Raw genomic sequence first — 9376 nt, 5'->3', positions numbered from 1 at the left:
TAAATTGAGTTCTCAAAAAGATTTCGATCATTTCCCGATTTTCGCAGTCAAAATATTAATTTCTGAAGCGCCGAATATTCGCTATCGCGATAGCTAGCCGCGCGAAGAGTGGGGATGGTTGGCAAGCGCTCCGCCGCCCGCGCCGCGCACACCGCCGCTAGCCCCCAAACGTCCGCTTCCCGCGGCCCGCGCGCCCATCGCGGCGTTCTGTAGGCGTACACTCAATGATGTGGTAGGCCGGACGGACGCGCGTATTTGCCAATCTTTAAAAATTAATATCTCGTTAACTATTGCTGCAATCCCAAAATGGTACAGGACTTTTCGACTCAGTATAGTCTGTTCTACCCACCCGTGAAATATTTGGCGGTTATTCTCGCCCACCCTGTATGTGCGTTATGCAAAAGCTTGTGCATGTCTGGGCTCTAAGTTTCGATAATTTTGAACAAGCTTTTTCGAGTTCGATCCGCCGTATGTGATTCCATCATGTTTTCCATATTGATTTTCGAAAGCTTCGTACGGATGTATATGGAAAAGCATATATTCAATTTATGGAATTTATTAATCGAATAAAACTTCTGGAAAAATCGAATAGAGCTATATCCGAAAAGCTCGTTTCTTGGAATAAGCACATTGAAAACATCTAATCGGAAGTTTCATATTTGTCCCGATAAAGCGACAGAACCTATCGGAAATATCGTATAGAGCCGTATAAGCGAGATTCGTTTCTCGGAAAATGCGCATTGATAACGATACGTATAATCGGAAGTCTTGTATTTATCCCAATAAAGCGACAGTACCTGTCGGAAATACCGTATAGAGCCGTATAAGCCAGATTCGTTTCTCGGAAAATGCGCATTATATATGCTTTTCCATATACATCCGTACGAGGCTTTCGGAAATCAATATGGAAAACATGATAGAATCATATACGGCGGATATATTTTCGAATCCGAAAAAGTGGGTAGGAAACTATAAGTGATCTATGTGAAATTCCGTATATATTCATATAAAGCATAAATGTTCGTATATAAAGCTGAATATTCATATACATATAATACGATACAACGTCGGATGATGTTCATATCGAACCCTACAGAAAACTATAGACGAAGAATTACGGAAATGAAAAGTCATATACAATACTATAAGTTTTCGGTCTTTTATACTGAAAGTCGTATATGATACATTAAAATTAGTGATATTCCTTTTCGTATTCTATCCGTTTCTTTAAGCAGGGAAAGATTTCGGTCTTTTATACGCAAAGTCGTATCAAGTCGTATGTGATACATTAAAATTAGCGATATTCCTTTTCATATTCTATCCGTTTCTATCGATTTTTTAAAGCAGGGATGCTTAATATCTCGGTTCGCGGGGCAGAGCGACACTTATATTTCTGCCATATTCTTCCGTTTTATGCAAACACGCGTCGAATGAGTCTAATTTTATCGAAATCGGAGGTTACTTACAAGACTTACTTTTCTCTAGGGATATGATAACATTTTACGCTCACAAAGATGGTGACCGCTTATGCCTAATTCATACTGGATGCGATGGGCGATGAATGATGAGCGATATCCAATAAAAGCTTTGCTTTAGCTCACACGACGATGTAAAGCAGAGTTCTTATTGGTTATCGCTCGTCGCGCATCGCTCATCGCGCCTAGTGTGAACTAGGCATTACTGTGAGCAGCTAATGAGCGCTCGCATCTAATACACAATCCTAGGGTGCTCACTAAGCGCTCAGTGAGCGGTTGTAGTACTGAATGCACCCATTAATCTAAGGATAGCAATATCGTTACCAATAAGCTTCATTGAGAGGAACTTCATTGGCCGATGGTTGTGCTTATCATGGTGGAAGTATACATGGTGTGCTCAATACTTAGTGACTTTTCAGTTTCTGATCTGAAAACCCATGGAGAAGCTGAAATTGTGCCAACCTGTTGAAAAAAAAATGAAAAGTAATGTTGGCAAACTTGTTTATCTACTTGTCCTTGTCATACCCTATGCAATAGAGGAAGACATACCTATATACAGTACGTATATGAAGCGGAGCAAGTGAATTTATAACATTAAATTGGTGCGTTGCGTGGTTAAAGTTTGCAGAAACAATAGTGATCAGTGCCGTAAAGATGTAAGTTTAAAATACATTTATGTACATTTATGTCTCTAAAATACATTTATGTAATTTGTATACAAAATAGAAGTTTCCTATTCACTGAATGTGCCTAGAATTCTTGAAAAGTGTAATTAAATAAAAACTTCAGCGACAAAAGTTTTTATGGCTTTTATGCACCACAGGCGAATCACAAGTTTAAAATTTTTATTTCATTATGCCTTTAATGAATTTTAAGCACCATTAGTGAATATGACACTCATATTTTCTTGCACAAATAATATTTATGTATTTTGGAGAGGCGTGGTAAGTCTCCAACATACAATCTTGCAACGGCGTAAGTATTAATGTGTTTTAGGGTCCGCTGGGGAATCACAAGCTTGAAATTTTTATATGTAATTACACTTTTAATGAATTTTAGGCACCTTTGGTGAATGACAACCTTACATTCTGTTGCACAAGTAATATTAATGTATTTTAGAGAGCCCTAGTAATTTTCAAACTTGAAAATTTGCAACGACACACGTATTAATGCATATTACAAACCGCTGGCGAGTCACAACTTTGAAATTTTTATTCCATTACACTTTTCATGAATTTTCGGGACCACTACTCAATATCAAACTTATTTTTTTTTGCACGAATAATATTAATGTATTTTAAGGGATCCTTAGTGAGTGTCGAACGCTAAATTTTGCAATGACAAAAGTTTCCAAGTATTTCATGAACCGCTGGAGAATTTGAAATATCGGCCCAAACAGCCAGGATGATTTTGTGGACTTTGAAGTTGTACTGTATTGATAATTTCAATTTTAGATTGAATATTTCTTCCGGGTTACAGTTCTACAATATTTTAGAGACCCCTCGTGAGTTTCAAGTTTAAAACTACTTGCGAAGAAAGATTTAATGTATTTTACAGGCCGGTAAAGAATATCAAAATAATTACTTTTTGACAAGCAAAGTTTTAATATATTTTACAGGCAATTAAAGGATATCAAACTAAAAACTTTTTGACGATGAAACTTTTAATATGTTTTGGAGACCGAAGGTAAATTTCAAACTTACAGCTGTTTTCTGAGTAAAGTCCTTACAGAGTTGCATAAGAAAGATTGGTCTAGCCGTCCAGGATCATTTCTGGTAGCAACTCCACTTGGCTTCAAGGAGGCAACCAGAAAGTCAGCCACATCGGAATAAATGTCGACAATTTCATAGCCAAAATTACCCAAGTCCGATGTTGGGATCCCCATCGCTGAGAATTTCACCAACGATACAATACTTTACATCTAAAACCTTCTTTCGAAGACAATTTTACTATCTACACATAACAATAATAATAATAATAATAATTTATTGAAACAAAATATAGGTCTACATATCAATATTATATCACATTGTGACTAGATATTGCTTAGCAATATCGAATATAAATACAATTATTTAAAGCATGCCACTTAAGAGCTGTTTGCTTAAGTTTTCCTTCCAAAGCATTACTTCTTTAAATTATGTGTTAAAATTTTTTTTTTTGGTAAACAGTTCTAACCAAACTTTTAATAACACATTTTTTTGATAATACTTAAAGTGCTATAATTAAAACTAAACAATTTGATTAATTTATATGTGTCATAATTAAATTCTTAAATATTTTTCGTTTCCTTGATTTTGAATTTCCGCGAGAATTTTGTCGAATATAACGAAAATTAGGCAACATAACAGACTTTTCTCCCGAGATTCTAGGAACTTTTTTAAGGTTGGTACCCTTTCAGCTCTTCGAAGCCAGAAAGCAAGCGAGACAAACGATTTTCGAGAGAAACACTAAACCAACTGAGCACACCATGTATACTTCCACCATGGTGCTTATACTTACTTAGACAACGTAAGCCCGGATCCTCATACGGACAACAGCGCTTTGACACCGGACGCTGATTGGTGAAAAACGGGTTATGGGGGTAAATTTTACCCTCGCCACCGGTTTTTCACTAATCAGCGTTTGGTGTCAAAGCGCTGTTGCCCGTATGAGGATCCGGGCTAAGAATTCAATCTAAATACAAATTGATAACATCCACCGCTGAAGATGGCAAAAAACTATTGCCGAAACGTCCGGAATAGCTCGTAATCGTTGGATCACGAATTAGATGTAATAAGTATCGTTAAATTATAACTATAACATTGTGACTCTATTTACCTGTACACCGATGTACAATTTTAAATACATAGGTTATTTTATATTTTGATTATTAATTGCGAGAGTCGTTAACTTGATATTGTTTCAATATTTAAAGTTTTTTAAACTATTCTTAAAAATAGATACAAGAATTTTTTCATAAGAAAATTTATTAATGTTAATTGACGTTTTCATGAATACTTTACATATTTTTCGTAATAGAATAACCTTTATTGTACACACACAAATACACTTATACACACACTTCTGTAATAATGACTACGTTTACACGACAACTATTAATTCAATTTAGTAACATCCGTAGTTATAATTCTCGAAATGTGTAAGAGAACCTGGTGTTCCTTTGATCAGTTGTATCTTCAACCATTTGAATTTATAAAAAATCTATTGGATATTTGTAAAAGTAAAAATATGTAATTTATAGTATGAGTACCGGAGGTGTTTTATAACTTAACAATCATAATAATGAAGATAATTATACTTCTATAAAAAATTTATTGTTTTTGAGTGTTTGAATGAAGTAATTTCAATATAAAGCTTTTTAATTTCATAAAATATTATATATACATTTTGTTTTATGTTGGAATTGCTTAAAATGTTAAATAGATATTCAGAAAAAGTTATTTAAAACTTAATACCGTTAATCTTAACTTATAATTTATAAAAGTAATAAGAAATAGAAAATGAACAAGCGTTGTATTTTTAACCAGTAAGTGATAATGTATCTTTGACCAGTCAATATGGTGTCGGATAATCATTTAGTTTAGATATTTCACCTTTAATGTTAATAAAATTATGCTCATTAGACGCGATTTTAAATAAAATTAATGAATCTGCCAGAAAAAGAAGCGTCATTCTGGCCCCATGAAGCGAGATATTAAACGTTGAAGTTGACCACTGCTCAGGAGAGAAAGAGAGATCTTAAGATGTAAAAAGATATTAAAAATATAAATAAAACTAAACTTCTGTTGAATATCTGATCTTTATACATACCATTTATATTGGTTAAAGGTATGGTATAACACTCCCTGGTCAGAGGTATACAACATGGGTGTTGTATCTTTGACCAAAATTCAATTTTTTTCTAATGTTAAAAAAGAATGTACAAAAAATAACAATTTAAATCTATAAAAAAATATGTTATTGTCAACATTTCAAAGAATATATTTTAGAATTTTTTTGAATTTTTAGACATCAAAATATAACTTGCACAAAAAATGTCAAAATTGATCAAAGGTACACCAGCTTCCTCTATTCGTTTATGTGAAACGGTTTTAAGTTTATTTTGTTTAAATAAAAATAATTGTATAACTCTTTGGTTATGCTATTAGCTCCGTATAATAGCATTCAAGGTTGGCATATATAAGTATTGTATAAATAATTTTATATGGCCTTTTAAAACCAGTTTTACAAGTTTACACCTCTTTAATTCGCTATTGGAAAAAATACTGGTAATTATGCACTTTAGGGGACCCAGCTCTGATGACCTTGACCTTGACATATGTTGTCAAGGTCATGATTCTGAGCAACTTTGCCTTAACAACTAGGCGGCGGTCTCTTATAGTTTTTGAGATATTTAGACCTAAAAGTCTAATTTCGTATAATACAATAATATGTCCTTCCGGTAAATATCTAGAAAATGGGGAACACCTACTTTGTTTGTAAAATACTAAATATGTTGCGAAGTGTATGTGTGCATGCAGTGGGTTCTGCTCCCCCTGCGGGGGGGCTCTATGACTGTTAAAAATAACCTAACTCAACCCATTTAGTGGTGAGATGTGGCTCTTGCTTCGCGTAGAAATTCGAAACCATACTACTGAATGGGTTGGGTTAGATTATTTTTAACAGTTGTGGAGCCCCCCCGCAGGGGGGGCGGAACCCACTGCATCTATGCATACACTTTATACACGTCTTATTTCTATGTTGTAAAGTTTATGTTTTGTTTCTCTCACCCGTGTATCTATTATTTTATCGAATAAAGTAGATAGTAATAGTATGCAACACTTATTTATTTTTCCAATGTCGGTGGATATATTTTGGCCATAATTTCAAAAAATACAATAATATGTCTTTTCGGTAAATATCTAGAAAATGAGAAACATCTACTTTGTTTGTAAAGTACTGAATGTTGCGAAGTGTATGCGTGAATGCAGTGGTTCCGCCCCCCCTGCGGGGGGGCTCACGACTGTTAAAAATAACCTAACCCAACCCATTTAGTGGTGTGAGGTAGATCTCGCTTCGTGTAGAAAATCGAAATCCATGCACAACAGTACAGCTGTACCAGTACAGCTGTTCGCCTCGCGAGTCCTTTTTAAGGTGGCGCTAAACTGTCTCCACTTTTTCCATGGGAGTTTGAACCCCCTGATTCACGCGTACATTTTACAACATGAAGCGACATGGAAGTTGCGAGCTCATTCGCAGAAAAAGAGATGGAATAAAAATTGCTTCGCACGAATACAGTAGGTTTCACTATACTGTTAAAAATAACTTCAACGCTTAATATCTCAAAAACTATAAGAGTCCGCCACCTAGTTATTAAGACAAAGTTGCTCAGAATCATGATCTTGACAACATATGTCAAGGTCAAGGTCATCGGAGCTGGGTCCCCTAAAGTGCATAATTACCAAAATACTTATGTTACACCAGTATAAATGATTGCTTACATGACACTTTATGTTAATAGTTATTAATGTAAGAGCTAGGCCGAGAAAAAATGTCAGGCGCTTCACCGGTGCTGAGACTTGAATCGAGGCCTTGAGTCGTCCACATTAGCAAAATAACCGTCTCGCCGCGGAGCTATACAATTCGACAGAAGAAACTTATAGTAGTTTATATCTTACAGCTCGGCGAGCTTGGAATATCATTCGTCCCCGAATGACCGACAAGATAGTGATTTTTATTTTACGGAGGCGCGTAGCCTCTTATTCGAATCCCACTGAGATTCAATGTCCGTTTCGATTCAATTTTTAAAGGAAAATTTCTTTTTTAAAAGTTACAGGTTTTCTTGACTGAGGGAAGTTGATTAAATCTCACTTCTGATACTGTAAGAGCTAAGCCGAGAAATATCGATGCTAGGACTTGAACCGAGGCCTCGAGTCGTCCACTAACAAGAAACCGTCTCGTCGCAGAAACACACAGCCCGACGGGAGGAACTTAGTTTATATCTTACAAACATTTTTATAACTACTGTTACTAAACCTGGCGTGTAAGCGTAGCAATTGATAGAAGCGTTGTTAAAACATTAGTCTAGAAGATTCGTTTATTTTTTTTCCCAAGATCTCGAGAACAAAATATTTTTTCGACATATTTCATCCAATTCATTGTACTCATAACGAGATGACTTCGGAGGGCACCTCAGATGATATAGGTCTAGCAAAATGGACGACAGAAATGCCCACTGTCCAGAAAATCATCCAATCTATGCAGAATTTCGGTTTATCGGACTATATTGCATTCGTTGGAATGTTGATCGTATGTGGTATTATTGGTATTTACTTCGGCTTCGTAAAGAAATCCTCGGGCGAAGATGAATACTTGGTCGGCGGAAGGAACATGAAAACATTTCCAGTCAGTCTCAGTTTGCTAGCCAGTCTTATGTCAGGTATAAATACATTTCGTATTTTGTGTGTTGTGTGTGTCTATTATTCATATATATATATATATATATATATATATATATATATATATAGGGCATTCCATCCCAAGTGTGTCACTCGAAAACTTTTGGATTTTTGATTTGGCTGAAATTTTGATATATTATAATACCCATCGCAAGAAGCTACTATGATTTTTTTCGAATTTTTTTATCAACATAGTCATGAGATGAATTTTTTTCAAAATTCGCAATTTTCAAATGCCTATAACTTTGCGAAAAATAATCCAAATAAAACGTTTTTTTTTTAAATTGTGTTTTTTTCTCTAGTTTTGAAAAATAAATATCAAGAAAAATTTCAAACTTGTTTTTTAATTTTTTTTTAATTTAATGTAAAAAATTATTGACTTTTTAAAGTATATGACACGTTTAATTTTTTTTTTAAATTCTCATAAAAACTTAGATTTATTTGATGATTTTTAAGACTAATTTGATTGTGGATAAACTTTCCTTCTATTCTTTTTGAATTAATTTTTTTTTCAATTTTGTATTTTTTTACACGATAAAATAATATATAGATATAAACTCGTGACTTTTTCATTTCCTAAAATTTTCAATTTATTCTCAATGTAATAACTTATTTTTTTATATTTACCTACTTAAAAAAAAGGTGTTTCATGATTGATATTACTTTTATACTAAAATTATTGTTTTCTTATTATGACTTTTTTTAAAATATAATTTTTCATTTTTATAAATTGTTATTATTGTCCAATCTTATTTGTAAGAGTACGGCTACACACTTCTGCAAGAATTAAGCTTGCATATACAATTACTAGTAAGCTTAATTCTTTGTTTACAAATAATTCAAGAATTAAAGGACTCTTTTATATAACAATAATTAATACGTTAAAAATGGCGAATAAGAGTCAAATTACAATTTAAAATCTGAATCTGATAATTTATTCTAATATTCTATATTGCGAAGAATATCACGTAATTTTTTGGCGTTTCGTCCCGGCTTCCACTACTGGACTCATCAGTAAGGTATTGTAATGGAAGCCTACCTTAGACGCCGGTGTATGTTATTAAATCGAGATGCTATATAAAGAGATATACGCGTGTCTCAGCATTTGCGAGAATTTGCGAATATCGATAGACCTCTGGTGGCGGGTCGACGTAGTAATATTCTTCGCAATATTTATACAATGCGGTGAATCCTTATTTTATTCTAATCTAATTTTATTATTTATAAGTAATACTTTTCGTACTTCAAGTGACGAAAAAATTACTCCGTACAAGTTTCGACATTACTTCTAAGTACACAACGAGAAACTCATCAGTCTTTTGAGAGCAGGCCGCCATGTTCTTTTTCCGAGTCATTAACAGATTGGTACTCTGGAATTACAAGCAATTATTTTTCATTGCACGGGCTAGTATAAATTAAATAAATTTCAAATCAAATCTCAATAAACGACTTTTATATTTT

The 9376-nt window shown here is 33.9% G+C and overlaps 1 long non-coding RNA gene across 1 annotated transcript; it reads left to right on the top strand.

Moving 5' to 3' along the window:
- The first annotated feature begins 2291 nt into the window (after nucleotides 1-2291).
- Nucleotides 2292-3291, top strand: LOC108781178 (uncharacterized). Its single transcript, XR_001940930.1, has 3 exons — nucleotides 2292-2508; nucleotides 2778-2979; nucleotides 3094-3291. It is a non-coding gene; the product is annotated as an uncharacterized LOC108781178 (long non-coding RNA).
- Nucleotides 3292-9376: the final 6085 nt, after the last annotated feature.

The sequence above is a fragment of the Cyphomyrmex costatus genome, unplaced genomic scaffold (assembly GCF_001594065.2).
Source record: "Cyphomyrmex costatus isolate MS0001 unplaced genomic scaffold, Ccosl1.0 scaffold777, whole genome shotgun sequence".
Classification (NCBI taxonomy): domain Eukaryota; kingdom Metazoa; phylum Arthropoda; class Insecta; order Hymenoptera; family Formicidae; genus Cyphomyrmex; species Cyphomyrmex costatus.
Note: the sequence above shows the minus strand (reverse complement) of the source record. Positions and strands in the feature narration are given on the sequence as shown.